At 44.6% G+C, this 20,968-nt stretch overlaps 2 non-coding genes across 2 annotated transcripts; both read left to right on the top strand.

The window, feature by feature from the left end:
- The first annotated feature begins 1,853 nt into the window (after positions 1-1,853).
- On the top strand, positions 1,854-1,994 carry LOC119432037 (U4 spliceosomal RNA). The gene has a single exon (XR_005188112.1). It is a non-coding gene; the product is annotated as a U4 spliceosomal RNA (small nuclear RNA).
- A 5,308-nt stretch (positions 1,995-7,302) lies between these two features.
- On the top strand, positions 7,303-7,444 carry LOC119432031 (U4 spliceosomal RNA). The gene has a single exon (XR_005188106.1). It is a non-coding gene; the product is annotated as a U4 spliceosomal RNA (small nuclear RNA).
- The last annotated feature ends 13,524 nt before the right edge of the window (positions 7,445-20,968 follow it).

A 20,968-nucleotide genomic window follows, 5' to 3' on the forward strand; every position in this document is an offset into this window, starting at 1 on the left:
AATTAGAGCAAATGGAGAGTCAGTACTTTGACATTTGTTGTAAATGAAACGCACTGCACGTCTCTGCACGTTTTCCAGTTCTGAAATGTCTTTTTTAGTATGTGGATCCCAGACTGTTTCTGCATATTCAAGTTTCGGCCTCGTGAAAGATATATGTGCCGATTTCTTAACGCTGCTTCGTGTTCCTTTAAATTTGTGCCTCAAGAGGGCTAGGTTACATTTGGTAGATGACGTGATATAATTATTGTGGTCGGTCCAACTAAGCTGGGAATTAATCATAACACCTAAATAATTGTAGCTAATTGTAGAAAAAAAGAAAACATGAACAAGCAAATGCAAGCATGTCAGCAAGGTGTACTCAGAGCCTCACACGCGTGCTGAATAGTAAGGAGGGCTGTCTTGTCGAGCTACGCAGCTGTATTCCGCGACCGTTGTGCGTGTGTTCTGTTTTCTTGCAAACTGTCACTAGCACTACAGAAACGGCGCCATCGCACCGAACACGGGGATTTCGGTCGAATCGCTCGGCGATATTATCGCTTTCGCGTAACGTACGTAGAATGCGGCACGTTGAATAATTCGAGAGATTTTGCTCAACCAGCCAAGGCAACGCGCACTGACAGTGATCGTCTTCGAATACGTCCCATGTTGCGACATGAGGCGATTGCAATACATTTTTTAAAGGTGGCGCAGATAGGATGATTGTGCGGTGTTTCGAACAACGATGACGGCGCCAATGCAACACATGCAGATGCAGAACAGAATGTGACAGCCTAAAGTCGCATTTTCACTGTGACGCGGAAACTTGAAGTCGCATCTGCAAAAAATATGCCAGTGTCGTCTGCTGTCAAAGGTAGCTGCCAACCTTGAACACTTTGCTCCGCCGAATGGTTGCCAGCTGTCAACAGACCGCGTCGTCCAATCGGAGTGCGCGTGCAATCCGCTCGTGCCGATGCAGCGAACGACGATTTTTTCGACACGATCCGCCTTTTGGCCTTCCGCCCTGGTCCGCAAGAGGGCGGAGGCATGCGGAGCGGATGTGCGGATTCAGCGCGTATGGGCCCTAAGTGCATCAAAGCCACCGGCTCAGACAACGGCGCGGACAGTGAAGGGACGGGGAGGGGGGTCATTTCGCGCACGCACACATGCACAACCGCTCTGGCGGCTCAGCCCGCTAAAACACAGCCTTCGAGATTTGCTTCTACCCGATCAAAGTGACCTCTGGAGTGTGGATTAGGGCGCCACTTATAGCCCAAACAAAGCCAAGTCGCAGATTTTCAGTAGCCCAAATGTAGCCACATAGCCAACTCGTCCAACTCGACGCCATCTTTTTTTTCCTGCAGCTCAATTTGGCTATATGTAGCCAAACCTGGCAAGACTGCTTAAGGAGGCGTTGGCAAGGAATTAGCCACTGGCGCCACCTATGAAGACATGTTGAAAATATTTTAACGTGATTAAGGGCCCCGTGTCGCTGTAAATCGGGTGTCGGCGTCCGCGGCGTAAGCATTACAGTTACATTAACTGCAATTGCCGGGAAGCGTGATAAGTAGTCAGGGATATTTGATTGCTATCGCGTTTCACTCTTAAAAGCGAAGGTTAAGCGTCCTCCAAGTGTTTTCCTGCAAAACGACCACCTGCTTTATGTATGCACTATAATAAGTTTCTACTACTATTCAACAGCAACCATTTAGTTTAGATAAAGGAAACTGGTAAATTAAAGGCAGTAACAGAAAAAATTTAAAACTTTATAAATCGTGCACGTATTTACTGAGACAAAAGCAATTTTTACTTGCGATGAACCAGCAAATCTAATAGTGCCTGTTGCAATAGGGTCATACCGAAACACCCTCGTAGTCAACTTTGCGCAGAGGCGGTGTCGTACCCAATGAAGTGATAACCGAGGGGCGACTATTGCTAGTTGAAAACTTTTCCCAATACCCCGCCGGGACGACGTGAAATACCGTCGGCCATGGCAATTCTTGGCAGGCCCTACGGGCCTTTATAGAGTAATCCAAAATCAGACTATGCCTGTTACACACTTCATGCTTCTTGTGTCGATTCTAATTCATTATCTGGGCAACCTCGGAAGCTTCAGTACACTCTTGCAGCCTTCCGGAAAGCTCAAAACATTTCGTCAGCCATTCCACTCCGTGAAGATGGATGAGAAGTAGAGCTCCGTCTTTTCGGAGTTTATTTTTCTTGAAATTCGGAGGGTGTTTTTCGGAGTTCATCGGAGTTTATTTCTCGTAGAGAAAAGTGGAGCCTGACAAGGAGAGGAATCTTTTCGATGCACTCAGTAAACCAGTGAGCCGTTTTGGTATAGTGTTCAAATTGTGAATCTAAATGTGAAGCATGAGTTACCCCGCGCGTTCGAAACCTATGCGCCGATTTTTAACTTAGTGTTTCTTGAAACTGACAACATCAGCCAACTCATGAGTGATTTTGCGAACTATCGGAGGTAATTAATAAGTAACATTGTTAAACCCCTGCCGCTTTGGAGACTTCACTTGGACTTGGACTTGAAATTGTGCATTATTCTCAATACTCCAAAATCTTAGATGAGATGATATCTGAACACGAAAACATCAGAACACACGAAGCGTATTATTGTTGTCTGGAAAGTTTGAACGCGCAAACACATATACACACAAGCACAAAACTTGAATACAAAACACCTACGTTTGCGCGTATTACAAACTTTAAGCTCGTTGTAATAGACGAAATCATACTTTACGAGGTTGTTGTCACTGACGGAAGCACACTCCTTTCGATTGATGATTCTCAACTTTGAAAATGCCCTTTCAACGTTTGCGCTAGAAGACTCAGCGCGCAGCGAGAAAGCACTGGCCACTGGACAGTGGGAAGTCTCGAACAACTAGTTTTATCTTTGGTCTTCTCTAAATTTCCATACACTTGAAAACTTCCCAGTAGATATTAAGGAATGCTGCCGTATTATTGACACGTGTATTTCAGTTCCAACTAGCCCTTTCTCTACGGCGCTATCGATTGACTTGTGCCATGCGCTCCATGCAAATAATGACATTTTTCTTCTATTTACCGCAAAATCCACAAACCCCAAACTTACAAATTTCTCAAGTATATTTTATACAATACCCTCTCTATGTCTGCTAAGTTTATTTCCGATATAGGTTTAGTGCAATTGTTTCAAATGACCCGATGCGAGTCATTTTCAATAAGCAACGCAACAGTTTGTGTTAGGTGGCGGTTCCACTCCGGTGGCTTGCGCTCCACATTTTAGACAATGTTCGCGGAACCACTGTGCTTACGGCAGCATTAGTCAGATACGAGCAATATTACATTAGAAGCCTCAGATTACGGGAAAACTGGTCAACATAACAAAATGCAGTTTGTTTTTGCTTTAGTTGAAATGTCATACAACATTTCTATGGAGAGAAATTGCGCGTAAAGCGATTATAAATGTATATGGGCCCCAATAAAAATAGTCAAAGCAGTAAATGTTTAGAAAGGAATATCTTCCTTTGCAATGCTGAACAACAATTTTAGTGATATTCTAGGCTGCACTCTATTTTCAAGTGTGCGAAGTTTTTCTGCGTTTGATAATTAGTTGATGAGTTAGTATTACTTCAAATAGACAATTTGTCGGTGTACGTGGTCACGCCTTCCCGAAGTAGGCTCAAAACTATTCAAGCGACAAGCCCTTCTCTCCAATTCAATAAAGAGAAAAGTGTCTTAACTTTATTAGTGAAGTTACTCGGGAGCAGTGAATTTATCTAATTTATATAATGCAAGGTCCCCAGAACATGACATTGTTTTCCACGTACACACTGATTTACTACCAGTGTCGCAGATAAGTAGGGCCATACAATGTCCTCTTATTACTGTCACTCATCACTTTTGCTGACAGTGCTTGAAATAAAATATTTTCGAAGAGAAATTAATCTCACAGCCGTGTTTTGGCGGTGGTGCCATCTATGCAATATATATATATATATATATATATATATATATATATATATATATATATATATACAAGCTTGGTCAGGTCAGTTTCGGCATTTGTCCAATGAGTCACCATTAAACATTACAAAGAGGGCAAAATACGGGTGGATTCTGTCTCCAGATTTGAGTGCTTGGCTCAGTATCACGCCTACCCGACACTCCTTCAAGCACACGTGTCTGCAACCACGCCATCAACCAACAGGTGGTGTTGCTATAACGTCATACTACAGGTGGAGCCAAATTTATTCTGGCTACTTGAAGAAAGCGAGAAATATATATATATATATATATATATATATATATATATATATATATATATATATACATATCAAAACGTTCATTAAAAATAACAGGTGTAGGGAGCGGGTGCAAGGGTTTAGTCAGGGCTCCACTGACCGTGCCTGGTCGGGGAGCGCTAGCGGCATCTCCCGATCCTCGCTGGCGAGCCAAGTCTCCCCCTGCTCCTTTCCGGAAAGTTCGCCTGCTATTTGCGTGTGTTAATTTTGGGTGGCCTGTTCTGTCAATCCCACGAAATGTGGGGTAGAGTTGGCCGCCTCCGCTCCACGGACAGTGAGCGCTGTAGAAAGTGAAGTGAATGGCATGTTTCAAATAAAGATTCAGATATGTGTGCGTCCGTATTCGGCGCCAGTCGTAACAGTCCCGCCCGGATAAATCAGGGTGCGGTGGACTGTACTTTCGTCGCTCGCGCCTTTGGTACTCAAGGATGTCTCGCGTAAGAAGGGGTTTTCTGGAGAGTGGTCGGCCGCTCGGTTGACACAAGCACGAGCTGCGCCGTCCACTCTTTCACTGCCATCGAGTCCAGTGTGACCCGGGCACCAGATTATCATGTGGTTCTGCGTTAGGTTGCATCCTAATAGTTGAGTGGTGCTGTGTGGTATCCTCCCTGTGAGGAATAATCTACATGCGACTTGGGAATCTGTAAGAATTATCGACGAGTTTCCCAGAGCGTTCTTAGTTTTAATAACTAGCGCGATGGCTGAAGCTTCTGCGGTATTCGCAGATGCTATATACTCGAGCCGTGGCGCAAGTCACAAGCGCTTGATCTGCGGCCGCTCCTACTACTGCGAGGGCGTACTTATAAGTACTGCATCGAGCGACATTTGTGTAGACCATATCCAGATTTCTACCGAATAGCTGCATTAACTTGCGTGCTCGTGCACTTCTACGACCCAGGTGCTATTTGGGACTCATGTTTTTGGGGATTGGGGCTACTATAATCTTTTCACGAAGGACTTCAGGCAGAGATTCCAGTTTTTCTCCGGCATACTGTGGACGAGCGGGGTAACCAACGCAGCAGAGTAATGTTCCGCCAGTGGAGGTTAAGCTAAGCCTATCCCGTTGAGACATGACCACCGCTGCGCATAGCTTCTCGTAGTTATGTATTCCTAGGGCCACCAGGCGTTCAGTGGAGGTTCCCTGTGGTAGGCCGAGAGCCGCTTTGTACGACGTTCTGATCAACTTAGTTCAGTTTTCGTGGGGTCCTGGAAAGGGACACTATATGTGAGACGACTTAGCACAAAAGCCTAAACGAGCCGGATCGTCTCTGTTTCCTTGAAACCTTTTCGGTGATAGGTTACTCTACGAATCATGCGGGAGGTCTGTTTCACCGTAGTTCTAAGAGTTGGTGTGGTCCACTCGTTTGTTGTTTTGCAGCCACAGTCCGAGGACTCGCATTTTCTAGACCTCTCTTACCTGGCTGTCTCCTATAAAGAGGTTGACCGGCTGTTGAGCTGGACGGCCTCGACCTCGGATCCTGATATATTCCGATTTATCGGGAGCACAGCTCAATCCGCTGCTGCAAGCGAAGGTTTCAACAGCGGTCGCTGCTTCTTGCAGGATTTGTTCTTTTTGTCCTAAAGAGCCGCTGGTGGCCCATAGTGTAATATCGTCCAGCCCATATCACCCTGCACAGCTTCATTAGTAGTATTCCCGTGGGCGCCCAACGCGAGGCGTCCCACTGACCTTTGGTTGCCATCAAGTCCTGATCGTACCCCTGACTTCAAGCAAACAACCGCATTTCCAAATGTAAGCCCTGAAAAGATTACACCAACCTGGCGCTGCGACATCGTGCCCCGCTGCAAGGCAGCAGACGAGCAGAGTGGCTGCAGTGCATCGGACTATCGGTATCCAAACGGCGCCAGCATCTACGCGGTTGCGGCCGTCGCTTCACGTCGAAGGTTTGCCACAATAGAGTTTAACGTGTCCGGTATTCAGGTAAACGCAAGCGCGAGTGTACTGGCCGCTTTACCACGTTTTACGTGATGAACGGAGGCGCAAAAGTACAGTGGCTGGCCACTGTAGCCAAAGTGAACTGCTTGCACGGTGTAGCTACCTGGCAGCACAAAGCTCAACCAAACACACATCTAATATAGCAGTAACCAAGTTTTTTTTTTTTTTTTTTTTTTTTTTTGCTTTGCTGTTGGCTCAACTTTTTGGCAGGAGCGTAATCTTGAACACGTTGTCATGTCTATATTGTTTGACACTTGTTTACAGGAAAATTAGCTCTGTATTTGGCTGGTTAAGCTCTGCGCCACCAGATGGCTGGACCGCGCATGCCAATCGGCCTCATGTACGTCTACGAAGCTCCTTCATCACAGCGGTTTGGAGGGGCGTTAGTTTACGCCTCTGGCTATCCGTCAAAACACCCAACTCGCCTGTGGCTACCGGAATACTGGACACGCTCGGCGCTGCGACAGACCGCTCGCAACGCCCGCTGCTTGATCGCTCTCGCTGGGGATCAACGGCCGGGCGGCTAGCGGACAGAATTCCTTCGCGCGCTGGCTCCAAGACAACCGGAAATAGGCGACAACACGTCAGAACATGACGTAGAGCCTGCGAAGGCGGAGCTTAGCCCCGTTCACTTGTCGAACGAGTTGAGGAGGAAATGCATGGCTAGGGACAAGGGCAACTTGTAATCGTCCGTAGCTCTCTTAATATGATACGCTTCACTTAAATTGTGACGCGAATGTTGTGACGCGAATGTTTTACTGTAGCTGTACCCTACGCGTCTACAAAATTTGTCCAAACCGTTTCAGGGACCCTTAAAGCATTTTCCAAGTGTTTTCCTGCAAAACGGCCACCTGCTTTTATGTATGCACTATAACAAGTTTCTAATAATATTCAACAGCAACCATTCACTTTAGATAAAGGAAACTAGTGAATTAGGTGGATGAACAGAAAAAATATAAATCTTTGTAAATCGTATACGTATTTACTGACACAAACGCAATTTTTATATGCGACGAACTAGCACATGTAATGGGGCCGGTTGCATTAGGGTCATATGGAAACGTAGCTTGGCTAAGCTTTGCGCAGAGGCGGTGTCGTACCCAATGAAGTGACAACTGAGGGGCGACTATTGCTAGTTGAAAACTTTTCCCAATACCCCGCCGGGACGACGTGAAATACCGTCGGCCATGGCAATTTTTGGCTGGCCCTACGGGGCTTCTTTGAGAAATCCAAAATCAGACTGCTCGCTCTGTTTTGTTATGCGCTGTGTTTTTTGCGTCGACTGTAAATCATTACCTGCGCAACCTCAGAACTTAGACTGCTTGTCGGCGAGTTGTCTAAGCGTGCGCAAACATGTGCCACTTGCTCTTCTCCTCGCAGGCCGGTGTCATTATCAATGTTGTGAAACTTTATCCGACCAGTGTAAACGACAGCGCTGCGGGCGACACGGACTGTTGCGGATGGCGGCGCAAGTTGAATGAAGATCTTGCTCTTTGCAAACAGCGTGACGTCACTGTGAGCGCCCTTCCCATCTGCCGCACCTACGAAGTAGGCGCTGCTTGGCAAAAAAAAGTTAATGCGACCTGTTCTCACGTATTCATAATTATATCCCGCCTGTATTTCTAAATGAATTTGCAATTGAAGCAGAAGAAGGGGGTACTTTTTCGGGGGAATTAAACTGGACCGTCACTTCAAATTTCACTCGCATGTTGCAGGTGCAATGTGCTCATTGTCAACCGTCATCCCTCGTCAGCGCGTTATCCATCCGCGTCGAAGCACGATGAACAGCACTCCATCGGAGGCGGCGTATGGCGCGGCCGCGCTTGCCCTAAATTCAAAGCGATCTGCGAAGAAGCAGAGTGCGCCGAGTGCTGATAGCTTCGTGTGCGCTGCGTTCCCGCCGCTTTATTCGCGTCGAAGTGGGAGGCAGCACGAAGGTCAATTCTCTCGCTGCTTCGGCCCCTATCTTGAAAGCGATCGTCATACGTGACAGGCGGATTTCCTCGTTGGGTAGGCGTAAAAATGCTTACGCATTTAAAAACGCTGCCCGAACATCACTTCCGTTTGAAACCTTGCCCGCATGTAACACTTGTTAACCAAAAAAAATTGGCCATACTACCACCCTCCCCCCCCCCCCCCAATTTTTAAATTTGACCTTGGTTTCGTTCACAGTTGTTCCGCGGGAAGCCCATAAATTCCACATTGTTCGTAAAATGCCTAAAGCTCCGGATCGCTTGCATGCGTAATTTACTCCAAATGCATTAATTAGTCCACACATTCTGAACACGGTGTGCCCCTTATTTTCGGCAAATAAGGTGCCTTGTTTATTTATCACTCTTATGCAATGTTAAGGAAGTTCGAAAATACAAGAACATTGGAAATCTGCACCAATTAGGTAGCCATACTTTACAGGCTGTACAGGGATCATTCGCACTTGCTCAAGAGCCATGTGCATGCGAAGAAACTGCTGGTTTGCTCCTGATACTCCATTTGTGCTCTTAATAAACAACGCTTCGTAACAAACTGTCTAATAACAGAAACTTGCTAAGTTTAAGAATACTGGAATGTTAACATCGTTTTATGTTTATTGTGATTACGGCTATTCATTATCCGAAAACTATTCAAAAAGTATGCGATATTCGATTCGATTCTGGCACGGCAATGTGTAGTACACTCGCCTTAAATATTCGCTAAAACATGGTCGAAGCCCCCCCCCCCCCCCCCCCCCCAAGACTGCAATGCGGCACCGACATGCCAAAAATTGAAGAGCTGAACACTGTTCCGATTACGGCTGCCTAATAAAGCCGTATTTCGTTTGTCAATGTAGGCGTGCAGTGTTGGGGCTGCTTTCTCCACGGTCACCGCATCGGAGCCCGTATTTAAGGGCGTATGGTAAATGGGTCATCTTGATTTCAGCTTGAATCTCAACAACTGTGCCATATTTTATTCTGAAATTTTGCGTGTTGAATAAGAATGCTTTTGGCCTTCACTTGGCGCTATTATTTCACTGCAGCCCTTTTTTTCTTGTGTGTGTGTGTGTGTGTGTGTGTGTGTGTGTGTGTGTGTGTGTGTGTGTGTGTGTGTGTGTGTATTTGTGAACCAAAATTTCGGGCTGGGGTGTAAAATTAAACGTACATTTCCTCAGAAACAAAAAAAAATAATTGTGTGACTGTGACATTTTGCACACGAATTCTACATAATAGTGGTTTTAATCCGAACCTTTAAAAAATGGGTTCCTATATTCATTTTCCAAGAAAAAAATATTGCCCTGACTTGTCACGTACCATACGGGAGAATTTCCAGTTAATTTTTCTTTTTTCAGAATTATAACTGAAACAGGTTTTCCCGGTATTAGGTTCAGACTGTCGGCAAGAAATGTCAGTATGATCTGAGAAAATTTCAGTGTAGTCGGTCAGATAGTTTTCCAGAAAAAGTACATAAAGTTTCCAAAAATTTCAACAAGGTGATTTTCAGAAAAACGAAATTTTGTGTTTATTATAAATACCAAGTGGTGCGGTTTCTGGCGCCATTTTTAAATGGCTTCAATCGCTCCTGCGCGTTCGCCACAGCACCGTTTTGCTCCGCAATTTTTATTACATACGAAGCATTTATTGGAGAATATTTGCCACTTTGAGAGTATCTAGCCGCCTGCGTCTGGGTGCTCCTGTGGTCGTATCGTTAACTTGGTATCAATCGTATGTAACAAAATTCGCATATGTACCAAAAGGAAGTTCTGTAGCTGAGATCTCATCGAACAACTTTCTGCATGGGAGTCCCGGTTGGCAGTAGAAGATTGCAAGAAAGTATACTCTAGGGTGAAAATCAAGCTTTTTTCACTTTGCAGAAATGGTGGGCCTCCTATATGAAAACATTGCTCCGTTGACCACAACGAGCTCTTTCTAGTAGGCCAGCCACAGTTCCGTTGTAATTGCAATTGGTAACTTTTGAAACGACCACAAAATTAGTTTTTTTAGAACAGTATATTTTTTGCAGTCATGTTTTAGGCAAAATAACTATTTTTGGTTAGTGGACAGATTTTTTAATTCTGTCCAGGTCTTAGCTTGTTCTTTCTCTGTGCTGCTTGCTTTATTTGAAAATGAAGTCCACAATATTTAGTTATGCTCTCAAAAAAAGCCAATTGGTCCCTGTACCCGTTTATAAACATTTGAATTACAATTTTTACTAAGACGTACAATTTTATTTTTTTGTTGCATTGATAACGAAGATTTCTAAGTTCTCTGTAAGGAAGTTGAATTTAGTTAGGACCCACTGTATTTGTCATATTCATAGCAACTATACTGAATCGCATTTGTATTTATGAAATAAATAGCGTTTCTTGCTGCTTCTTTAAGCAGCTATGAGCCATTATGAAAGGTTGTGTCTGTGTATAAACAGGAAACAGAACATAAATCGAGATAACCCCGCTGATGGAGAGATTTTCTATCGTGCTGGTTAAAACTAGCCATGTTTTTTTCATTAAACGTGAATTTAAATTTTTATATCCTCACTAAAAGTCGAGAAAAATGACCTTTGTCGCCTTACGCGGCTAAAGCATGAAATTGCATATGAGGTCTACTACGTGACCTTATATTAACGTACGCGGTTTCTGATATTTTTATTAGTATTGAAATGCAGTACACTTGTTTTCTCTTATTAGTTTTCTTTTTTCTAATTTACAATGTACAGATAGGCCTTCGTTTGTAGCGAGTGGTGCTGCCTTCGCCTTCCTTTTCGATGAGTTGGCTTGGCTCGTCTATATCGACAGAATAGCGACGACGGGGGCCAGCCAGCCATAGCGTAGGCGTGTACTTGGGGGAAAACGCGATACAAGTATAAGAAAGGTGTGTGCCACAACGCAAGCTTATTGTACCAGCTTTTTATTTTAAAAAGTAGTTGAAGAGGTGAGAACGCTAGTAGTTGACCACAGTTGCACTCACTCCTGTGAAAGCAAAACGATCGGCGGCTTTCACAATTTGCGAGGCCGGCCATCGGTACAGTGTACTATCGGCATCGCTTCCACTTCTCAGCGTTGCTGGAGGAGGGACTGTTACTTTTTTAGAAGCTGCTCAGATCGAAAAATTCTGCTTACAAAATATTCTCGTGGTTTTTGAAGCAACCGCTACAGGTGTACACTACCGAGGGGGGCCTTTTCGTTGCTCCATAAAAAAAAATGGGTCCTTAAGTATGACTTGTCATTCCGTTTAATATGCACTCTCCACAAACTATATAACCTGGTGTGTGGGCAGTAGGGTCGTAAAAGTAGGGTTGAATATTAATATGCAGCAGACAAAAGTAATGTTCACTAGCCTGGCAAAGGAAGCATGAATTCATGATCAATTACTCGCAGGGAATCCTTATCATGAAAAATTTACAGAATAAAAATGGGCTGGAGCACATACAGCAGGCATTACCAAATCAAGACTGGGAGCTTATCGCTGTCGTTGAAAAGAAAAGTGTATAATCATTGCATTCCACCATTGCGGTGGGATTTGGGATTTGCGGCCACAAGCAGCATGTGCTAAGTTGTGCATTTGCCTGCCCTAGATTGACTCGTGCTTGCCGCCGTGTGCTGCCTGGCCGCGCATCATCAATCATCAATCACCGAGGCTCTGTATCATCTGAAGATTATCTGGGTTCCACAGCGAACTTCACTGAGCCTGCGTCGCGGGTATCTGGAGCAGCGCCACCTGGGCCTATAAAACCACCAGCACTGCATCGGCTCGTTGGGATTTGCGGCCACAAGCAGCATGTGCTAAGTTGTGCATTTTCCTGCCCTAGGTAGGCCATACTTTTCAGTTTGTTCAATTAGCCTTGGGCGATTTTTGTGGCCGTTGATCCCCCGTGCATGTGCCTTTTTTGATGTACAAATGGGTGTGGATCTATGCACATACCGCGCTCGCACCGGTTTGTTTGCATGCCGCCAGCCCAGTCACAGTAGGGTTGAACTTTGCCATGACAGTTTGCGCTTTATTCGCACACTTTTCCCCAGACCATCATTAACTTTGCTGTGCATGTGTCTTGCTCTGCTCTTGCTTCGAGCTGGTGACGTAGAAAGTAACCCCGGGCCCAAGATCGAAGATGTCGATCCTTACGTTTCTGAAAGAATTTCGCGAAGAAATATCATCCGATTTAAAACAAGTGAACCAACAAATAGCAACCTTAAATACCCGTGTCACCGCTATAGAGAAAAAAATGAGTAATGCACCGGAAATGAAAAAGCACTTTGACGCCGTCAAGAGTTCTGTTCAAGAAGTTAAGATAAACATATCTAAAGCAAACGAAGAACTCGTTGATGTTGTAGATGACATAAGTAACAGAATGAGGCGCAACAACCTCATAATCAAGGGTATACCCGAAGAAGGCCATGAAGGATACGTCGAATCTGAGGCCATCGTGAAGGAATTTTGTGCAGCTTTCTTGAAGGTCAATGTTGGTGACATTGAACGCGCCCATCGTATTTGTCAGCGCCGTCAAGGTTTTCACCATCCTATCATCATTAAGTTCCTCAACTTTAAATCAAAAACAGAAGTGCTGCAAAATGCCCACAAACTGAAAAACCTCGAGTCCCCTAGAGTATGGATAGAGGAAGACTTCTCTCCTAAGGTACAACTGGCTCGCAGGAAGTTGCGCGATTTTGCCAAGAGCAATCGTGAAGAAAACGAACGTTTTTCTATTCGTTTTACCTCTCTGTACTTCAAAGGCTCTGTTTACTGGTATGACACAGCTTCTAATAAAGTAGTTCAGGTTGTTGCAGGGAACCAACTTCCCAGTACTTGACCCAAACAAGCTGAAAAGCGTAAGTTTACCTCCGCACATGCAGTCTCGTTGCTCTTGGCAAACTTCCGCAGCCTTTATTACAAAATTGACGCACTAAAAACACTCATGCATTCTTGCACCACAGATATTGTAATAGGTACGGAAACGTGGCTTTCCAGTGACATCACAAGCAGTGAACTTGCACTTGACCCATCGTTCCAGGGAAGGCTCTAGAGGAGGCGGAGTCATTATAGTCATTAAAAAGGTATATCAACCATGCCTCGTGAAAGTCGACTCTCCACTTGAAATAGTCTGCGTCTCTGCGCGTATTGGGCATGCGCAATGTGTTATTGGCGCATGCTATCGTCCACCAGATAGCCGTTCGGAATTTGTTCATTTTTTCAATGATGCTGTACAACAGATTATATCCCACTTCCCAAAATGCATAGTGATATTAGGGGGTGACTTTAATTATCCAGGTATCGAGTGGTCAACGTCGACCTTGAAACAAACAGCAACAGATCGCAATGTCTTCATTTTCTACAAACCTTGCATTATCATCAGTTAACTCAGCTCGTGCACGAACCGACACGAGGTGACCACGTACTAGACATTCTGTTAACAAATCATCCAGATCTTGCTGCGACGCATGTACTAGAACCAATAAGTGATCATAGGGTGGTGCAAGTTTCCTTTGCATTGAAAGCTGTCGAGCAAAATAAAGTAAAAAAAATGCATTCTCAACTACGCACGCGCTGACACTGGAAGAATTATTGCTATGTTAGCCTCATTTACAGCCGACTTTGCAAACACTTTTCAAAACAGATCGGTAAATGACAACTGGTGCTTATTCCGCGATAAACTCAAAGAAGTTGAAACTATTTGTGTGCCAAAGATAACGATTAGCTCAAGGCAGAGTGATCCGTGGTTTAACCGCGAAGTTAAGAAATGCATAAACAAGAAAAAAGGAGCTTTCAGAAAAGCTACCCGAACAAATGCTCCAGAAGACTGGCAAAATTACAAAGCCATAGCGCGCCATACAGAAACTGCAATTATCGAAGCTAAAGAAATTTTTTTTTAATTGCACCCTTCCCAATATGATTAAAACTGACCCGAAAAAGTTTTGGCAAATAGTTAACCCAAAACCAAATAGCCCTGCTCCCTTACTAATTTCCGAAAACGGAGCCATGCTTGACTCGAGAGATAGCGCAGAGCAATTTAGCAAATGCTTCTCAGCAGCTTTCACTAACGAACTGCCACTTGATAATACTCACATACTTGAACAACCCTCAATTCAATTCGCTTTTTCTTCCATCTTGGTATCGGAACACGGTGTCTCTCGTTCAATGACAGGCTTCCTCATAAAACCGGCCCAGGTCCTGACGGTATAAGTGCTAAGCTTCTAAAATTAACGTCGCACTACTCTTCTGTCTTGTTATCTCTAATTTTTCAGCAATCCTTAGATACCGGATGCCTGCCGCAAGATTGGAAATCAGCATTAGTAATACCGGTATTTAAATCTGGTGACGCAACAGATCCTAATAATTACAGGCCTATATCACTGACATCAATTTGTTGCAAATTACTGGAACACATCCTGTACACTCACATTATAGCCTATCTTAACGAAAATAGTCTGCTGCTCAATAACCAACATGGCTTTCGTCAAAATCGCTCGTGTCAGACGCAGCTATACAAACTTATAACCGATATTCACATTTCTTTACCCAAATTGGTTTGCACAGACGCCATTTTCATTGACTTTTCTAAAGCTTTTGACCGGGTGCCTCATAATTGTCTAAAATTGAAAGTTCGGAACGTATACAGCTTGACCCTAAGACGACGCGATGGATTGAGGAATTCCTAACCAATCGATTTCAAGTAATCTCTTTGAACAACTGTTTTTCTAACCGCACTCACGTGACTTCGGGAGTTCCTCAAGGATCTGTTCTTAGTCCGCTACTATTTTTAATTTACATAAATGACATCGCAACTAATGTTACTTCACAAATACGTCTCTTTGCAGATGACTGCGTCTTGTATAACGAAATAAACTGCCCGGCCGACATCACTGTGCTGCAGTCTGATTTAACAAAACTTACCGAATGGTGTGACATATGGCAGATGGAAATCAACATAGCCAAAACTAAACACGTAAAATTTGCTCCCTTTACTCGAGTTACCTCTGTCCAGTATAAAATACGTGGTATAACTATTGACACAGCATCTTCAATCAAATACTTGGGTGTCTTGCTTACTTCCAATCTAAGTTGGAATACACACATTGAACACATTACCACAAAAGCATGCAAAAAACTTGGTTACCTAAAACGGCACTTACACCTGCGAACACAGATACCAGGCTTCGCGCATACAGTTCTCTATCAGGCCCTCTTTAGAGTATGCGTCCATAATTTGGCACCCCCATCATTCAATCTCACGAACCTACTTGAATCAGTTCAAAATAAAGCTGCGCGTTCATCTCGTCTTCATACTCTCGCTATCAAAGTGTGTCAGCCTTAAAGAAATCACTAAATCTCTCTTCTCTTGACGTGCGCAGGAAATTACACGGTTTCGTTCTTCCATAGCCTCTTCCACAGCAACATTCCATTTGCCCGAGCTCATATTCTTCCCGCTGCTCACATATCGACGCGCACAGACCATATTCATAAAGTAAAAACCTATATTTGCCAGGACTAATCTTTATCAAAATTCGCCTCTAGTTTTATCTATTGCCGAATTGAACTCAATCCCTTCAAACATTGTCTCGCTTACGGAATCATCATCATTTCATGCAGCACTACTACCTTCTTAGAGTGTGTCAACCTGTCATAACCCACGTATTACGCTTGAATACTTACTTGAACATGTTTTTATGTGCTTAGTATTGTATAATTTTTTTCCATTTCATCTGATATGTACTTGCGAAACATCTTGTCTGTGTCTGTAGTCCTCTCGCGTTTTCAGTTCTCTTGCGTTTTTTACGCTACCAATATTGTATATCATCGTTTTCGTTGTTGTTTTCGTTTCTTTATATCTGTTCCACGTTTTGATAATTTTATTGTACTCATAGCTTGCCATATTATTTATATTCTACACAGTGCACGTCCATTGACCTTTCCATCCCCCCTATGTAATGCCCTAACGGGCCTTTAGGGTACTTAATAAATAACTAATAAATAAATAAATAATAAATAAATAAATAATAAATAAATAACTAAATAAATAAATACTGACGTACTTCTCAGATACTTGGAGGTTAACAAAGAAGCTTGAGAACAAGGACCGCGCAGAGCCATGGAACGATAATGCTAGGCATAATGTTGGGACAGGAAGAGAGTGGTGTGGATCAGAGAGCAATAAGGCAGTCTGTATATTCTAGCCGACATTGAGAGGAAAGAGTTAGTGACGTTTCAATTCGTCAACGCGGGAACTTCGCGAATATGCACAGCGAGCGCCACGGCTTCGAAGCACAAACAGAAAGGGCGCGACGCTGTCATGGACGCTGCATAGACGATGATGATGCTTTAATGGCATCCCCTTTGAAACGGGGCGATGACAAATAGTCACCTAACCTGCCCGATTTAATCAGTATGCTATACATTTTTTCATCTAGCATTTTTGTATGCATCTCCCTTTTTTTCTTCAAGCTTTACCTTGTACCGCTAGCTATGACTTTAGGAATGTCGTATCATCCTCTTCCCTGTTTCTTTTGTAGCGTTAGCTACACTGGCCTAGCCAAGCCAGTTTCGCGCGGCACATCAAGAGCCGTGCTGCGCATGCGCAAGGATCAGTGATGTCACACGGCTTGCGCACCGGAGCCACCGGAGCCACCGGAGCCGGCACCTCTCGCGCCACTCCGCCACGCGCGACTCACCGCCGCCGGTCTGCGCATTCCAGAGGAGTGACGTCGTAGCCGTGGTAGACGCACTGGCGCCGGCGCGCGCTCGCTGTGCAGTCGCCGTCTGACACTGCGCTGGAGCCGCTGCGCTTCTGACTGGCGTTTGCCAGTGGTATAGCCATGGAGAAGGAGAGCGCAAATGCTGCTCAACAGCGCAGAAGAACGGAAGCTTGACTCATCGGATCCCGAAGTAGTTGCCTGGCAATTAGCGGTTGAGCGTAGGAGACAACCAGGAAAGCTAAGAATAATCAGCTAAACCTTTGCTAACGCTACGTATATCCTGGCATAGCCGAGCTAAGCCACTGCAACTTTTTTTTCTCCACCAATACTCTCAACGCCTCTTGCTTATCTCGACTGCTGACCGGTTGATGCTCCAAGCGCTTCTGGAAGGTGTACGTTCGTCACTTGGGTGAATCCCTCGCATTTCCATTAGGATGTACTGACATGGTCTCCGGATTTTTGCTGCAGCATACGCATCTAGTTCCGAATATTTGCTCCGATATGTTTTTGTCCTGCCCTTTGTGTTATCGTACAGATTTCCCTCCCATTTATTTCTTCTCGTTCTTGTAATCCACTGCTTAAAGTCTGGCTCCATCAGAGTGTCTCTAGTGATTCGAGCGAAGGTGGCGAGGGAAATAAAGAGGGAAAGAGCATGTGGCTGATAGCTTGTTTTACATAACGACCACAGTTTTTACAGTAAGATACAGGTTTTTCACAAACGAGTCTTCAGGTGTTCTCGTGCACAGCGCGTAAATCGCGCGTTTCACGAAACGAGACAAACGCCGCAGCTCGCGTGCGACAACCGTCAGCGAAAGTGCTCTGCGCAGCAAAAAAATAAAAAATGCGATGGGAAAAAAACAAAACTCCGCCATCACGGCCCTGCGGAGCTGTTGAAAACCACAACTGCTAAGGGGGTATGCCATGTTTTAAAGGCTTTAGAGTAATGCTAAGAATGGGAGTAATTGTAATTTTGACAGTGCGCCGCCGCCCATAGTTATGCTGGTTATTTTATATACAAAAGGCTAGGGGACGTCACACTCCACGTCGAAAGCTGACATCACCGCGGCAGCTCGTGCAACAGTAATCTTTATCGGGAAATGTATGCGAAGAGCGCTACGTGTTTAACATTCTTATAAGGATCACCTTTTCGCCGTGGCTCGGAAGCTTGCTTGGAGCTTCTTCTTTATTGAAACGTATGCTGTTCTGTATGGTGTATGCTTGATTCCAAAGAATGTATGCACTGTTCGCTTCACTTTGCCGAGCGCTTGTAGCCTCTGCCTCACCGGGGTATGAGCCATTGATGATGAAGTTTTCAACATGCTGTTCTGTAGGGTGTTATACTTGATTCAAAGAATGTATGCACTGTTTCCTGCACTTTGTGGAGTGCCTGTAGCCTCTGCTTACGAGGCTATGGGCCTCGTAAGACAGAGGGTTCGCGATCCTCAAGCTCCGGCATGGGAGAAAGCAGGGAAGTAATTTTGCTTGCAGAGGCTAGACGGGGCGCGTAAATGGCCACTGTATGTTGGCGGTGACGCTCACCTCCCGAGATCGCGGGTTCGTGGCACTGAAATATTTTTATCTTGGCTATTAATGAACCAATTTAAATATTATTGTGGTAGAACGTTCCTAGAGGACACGTAACAATTTCCAGCATACATGTATAACCGAAATCTGCTTGTGGCTTGGTGAGGGCCCTTTAACAGCCCTGGAGCTTCGTCAAGATTGCCCAAATGGTATATAAAATCTACTACCCATTTCAAATCCATTTCAGCCAAAGTGAATGTCACGTACAGTTGGTCTTTAGCAACAGTCCAGGCAGACGGGATTCTCGCAGGTCAATTTCACTCAGCCAACTGGGAACAACTGGGAGCGACAGAACCTTGATCAAGAATGTGCACGTGATGAAGATTACAACCACCCATATAGTTTAGCTGAACTTAAAACTTCTCTCATTTGCTGCAACAGCTGGCACCAAGTGCTGACCGTATCATGTACTGAATGATTAAACGCCTACACCCTGAAACACCAGAAACGCTCCTCTCTTATTTTAATATCATGTGGGCTGCGGGGTGCATTCCATCTTCATAGAAAGATCTATAGTAATCCCCATATTTAAACAAGGCAAGACCCCGTCCTTTCCTAGCAGCTGCAGACCCATAGTTTGGACAAGCTGGATGTACAAGCTCTTCGAAAGACGACAAACCGTTGCCTAATCTGTGTCCTAGAGAGCAGCGGAATACTACATTCTTACCAGTGTGACTTCCAAGAAGGTAGATCGACGTCAGACCACATTGTCCGCATTGAGGCAAATATTAGGGATGCCTTCATACACAAACAGTTTTTTCTCTCTCTGTTGACTTGGAGAAAGCGCATGACGTCACATGGCGCTTCGGTATTATGCGAGACCTTTCCGCCATGATATCCCCGGCTATATGCTAAGTACGTACAATCCAAATTTACCTTTCTAACCGCCCCTTTCATGTAAGGGTTGACCAGACATTCTCGAGGTCATTCACCTAGGAAGTTGGTGTTCTGCAAGGCGGTGTGCTTAGCTGTATACACTGCTTATTGTGAAAATGAATTCTCTGCGCACGGCAATGCCACGAACAATGTTCTACTCTGTAGATCTAGATTATGTGCAGATTGGTTTGGCTATCTGCGAATTACATATCCAGCAGGGCTTGATTAACGTGGCTAAATGAGCTGATGAAAACGGTTTAAGGTTGAGCCCGGGGAAAAGTACATGCGTCCTTTTCGCGAATGACAGAGGAATAGTGCCAGACCCTGCTATTGAGCTGCCTGGCAGTACGTTACCTGTAAGCAGAGAGCACAAGCTTCTCGGCATTACCCTGGACTTAAAACTGACATTTGTTCCGCATTTCAAATACTTAAAGGCTAAATGCTTGAAGAAAATGAAGTTAATAAAGCTCTATCAGATTCAGCCTGGTTCAGTCACCGGAAATGCCTTTTGAACTTGCATAGATTTCTTGTCGGTTCATGTCTTGACTGCGACACGATAATTTATCAGTCTGCTGCACCCAGTGCTTTAAACATGTCGGATCTATTTCACAATATGAATCCGTCTCGCGACCGGGGCGGGGCCTTCAGGATAGGGCCCGTACAAAGCCTTTACGTAGAAGGAAACGTGTGGTCACTCCATCTTCAGAGATCATATGCCAGTTTTACATATTTCCTGAAAATAAATTTAAACGATGAACATTCTTCCTGTTCCGTCATAAACTATGCCACATTTGCCCCACTTTTTCACAACCAACCTATAGCGAAGCAGCCCTCACTATGCGCGAGAAATCTCAGTGAAGAAATGGGTACTCCACTACTTGAACATCGCTTAATGACTCCGGCGAAGCTGCTACCGCCATAGCAGTTGCATCTGGCAGAATGTGACACATCGTTTATCGAAGTTACAAAACACGCACCAGATTCAGGCATTCAAACGAATATTTTTAGGACTGAAGTCAAAGTACTATTGCCGTGAATTTACACGAGCGCATGAAAGTCACATGCTGGCGTGTCTTAAGCGGCAGTCGGTCCATCCTTCTCGAAATCCGGTGTACTCCACACCCAGACAAGCATCTTTACAGCAGAAGCCTATGCAGTACTATCGGTGGTGAGACCATTGACAGTCTGAAAGGTCAAAAGGCAGTAATATTTACCGACTCTTTAAGCATCGTTAAAGCTTTAATGTTGCCCCAAAGGCATAAAACCCGTGTAATTAACAACCTGTATTCATTAATTTGCAGTGTTTATGTATCTAAACAAGTCACAATATGCTGGGTGCTTGGTTATCTTAGCATCGAGGGTAATGTTCCTGCCAACAATGTTGCCACGTCTATATAACAACGAAAGCTGGCACCACTTCCGTAGCTATATCCCCGCCACATATTTGATGCCTTACCAATACGGAAGAAACTGAGGAGTTATTGGCAAAGTACGTGGGACAGCGAAACACTTCACAAAGTCCACGTTATTAAGCCAAACGTAGGAAATTGGAAGCCTATAACAAAAATTACAGTGACGTTTCACTTCGCGAACGCGGGTTACGCGCGAGCGTATGGACACCGC

The sequence above is a fragment of the Dermacentor silvarum genome, chromosome 10 (genome assembly GCF_013339745.2).
Source record: "Dermacentor silvarum isolate Dsil-2018 chromosome 10, BIME_Dsil_1.4, whole genome shotgun sequence".
Taxonomy (NCBI): Eukaryota; Metazoa; Arthropoda; class Arachnida; order Ixodida; family Ixodidae; genus Dermacentor; species Dermacentor silvarum.